This window comes from Sorex fumeus, unplaced genomic scaffold (assembly GCF_029834395.1).
Source record: "Sorex fumeus unplaced genomic scaffold, SorFum_2.1 ptg000046l, whole genome shotgun sequence".
NCBI classification, from domain to species: Eukaryota; Metazoa; Chordata; class Mammalia; order Eulipotyphla; family Soricidae; genus Sorex; species Sorex fumeus.
The window spans coordinates 7,104,480-7,106,463 of record NW_026606103.1 but is presented as its reverse complement, the minus strand read 5'-3'; the positions used below and the strand labels follow the sequence as shown (position 1 = coordinate 7,106,463).

Genomic DNA, 1,984 nt, shown 5'->3' with positions numbered 1-1,984 from the left:
ACCACTGAGAATGGCCCAGATATCAGAAAGGGAAAAATGTTATTTATGTCTTACTTTTCTTGGGTTTTGTATTTTTCTTATTGCCTTTGTTTTCTGTAGGTGTATGTTAGCACAGTGTGAATCCCTTATTTTATTCTGTAAATACATTATAGTTTTTTCTTTGTTTGTTTCACAGATAAAGTATTTTCTAGTGTTATGGTGACATGGTTAACCTGAAGTCGGCTTCAATCACAATTTGTATCTTTAGTGCTTGACTTCCCAACGCTGTTATGGATGTAACAATATATTGAGAGCACTATTATTCAATACAGTTCTGATAGCTGCTGCCACAGAAATTAAGCAAGAAAAAAATTTAAATTTGTGTTCAAATTGGCAAAGAAATCAAATTCACTGTTTACAAATGACATATCAAGAACCCTAAGACTGCAAAACCAATCATTAATTAAACACTCCTAGAAGCAATAAATCTTTACAGTAAAGTTGCAGCTTACGAAAGCAAACAGGAAAATCTTTTGTGATTTTATATGTAAACAATGATAAAAGAGTGATTTAATTTAAAAATCCTGCTTATAGTTATGAAAAAAATTAGGTAATGTGGAATCAATTTTTAGAAAGGAGGTGAAAGATTTACTTATTAAAACCTGCAAAGCACTGTTAGGAATTTCGTATGTAGGAACCCAAAAAGGCTCCTCTGAAAAACTCCTCAAAACAATATATTTATATAGTAAAGTAGCAGGCTACAAAACCAGTGCACAGGATTCTAATTTATTCTTACATGTAAACAAACAAACAACAACAAAACACCCCCCCCCAATCCAGAATAGAAATAAACCCAATTGCAATCATGTAAAAACAGAAACCCCTTAGTTTAACAAAGGAGGTAAAAGACCTATTTAGTGAAAACTGCAAAACTTCTGAAAGGAATTTAAAATGAACTAATGTAATAGAAACATATTCTTGGTTTAAGGATCATAAGAATCGGCATCTTGAAAATGACTATCTTAACTCAAAGCAGTTTACAGAAACAGCAAATTCCGATAAAATTTCCATGGCTTTATTCAAGGACATGGAGTAAATTTTTCTAAAATTTGCATTAAGCTACAAAACTCCTGACATAGCCAAAGCAATCTTGAGGAAAAATGGGAGGCATTGTGTCCCCAGACTTTAAAATCTGACACAAAGCTTTAGCAATCAAAATTGGTTGGTACTGGAAGAAAAAAAGTCTCTTCTCAATGGCATAGGATTGAGAGGTCAGGGAGAAACCCTCAGATGCATGAGCAATTTATTTATGAAGAAGTGCATGAATTGGAGCAAGGAAACCTCTTTAGCCAATGATTACGGGAAAACTAGATAGTCACAATTAAAAAAATGAAATTAGGTGCAAACCTTCATCATACTTGGGTCTGGAGTGACCCTGTGCTTTCCCACAGTGCTTGCAATTATGAAACGGTTTGAGATCTTGACCTGCTCCATCCAGAGTAAGGTGTTAGAAATCTCAGACAGTCGTGAAAAATAAGAAAAAGAATAAAACAGAAGCAATAAGGGAAAAATAGACCCCTCTTTCACCCTGTAAACAAAAATTAACTCAAATAAAATTTTTATATTGCACTTGAATCTTGAAAAATCCATTGGGGAAACATAGGCAAGACTCTCCAAAATCATGACCACAGTGAAGTCTGAAATGTAAGAACTCAAGTGGCAAAGGTAATAAAAGCAGAAACGGAACTATTTCAAACTAGAAAACTTCTGCATTCTGTGAGCAATGTGCCCTACAATTAAAAGACATTCTGCTGATTGAAAGGATTTTGAGACCATACGCAAGACAAAGGACTAGTATCCAAGATACATAAAGCGCTCTTAAAGCTCTCCATCAGAAAAACCGATTCAAAAATGTGGAAAGGAATGACATGGTCTCAAGATGTGAAATTGACCCAGAGGCAAAGGAAATTCGTCATCATTGATTATAAGGGAAATGCAAATCAAA

General features: G+C 34.1%; 1 non-coding gene across 1 annotated transcript; it reads left to right on the top strand.

The window, feature by feature from the left end:
- Positions 1 to 1,378: 1,378 nt before the first annotated feature.
- On the top strand, positions 1,379 to 1,505 carry LOC130031313 (small nucleolar RNA SNORA9). The gene has a single exon (XR_008793660.1). It is a non-coding gene; the product is annotated as a small nucleolar RNA SNORA9 (small nucleolar RNA).
- Positions 1,506 to 1,984: the final 479 nt, after the last annotated feature.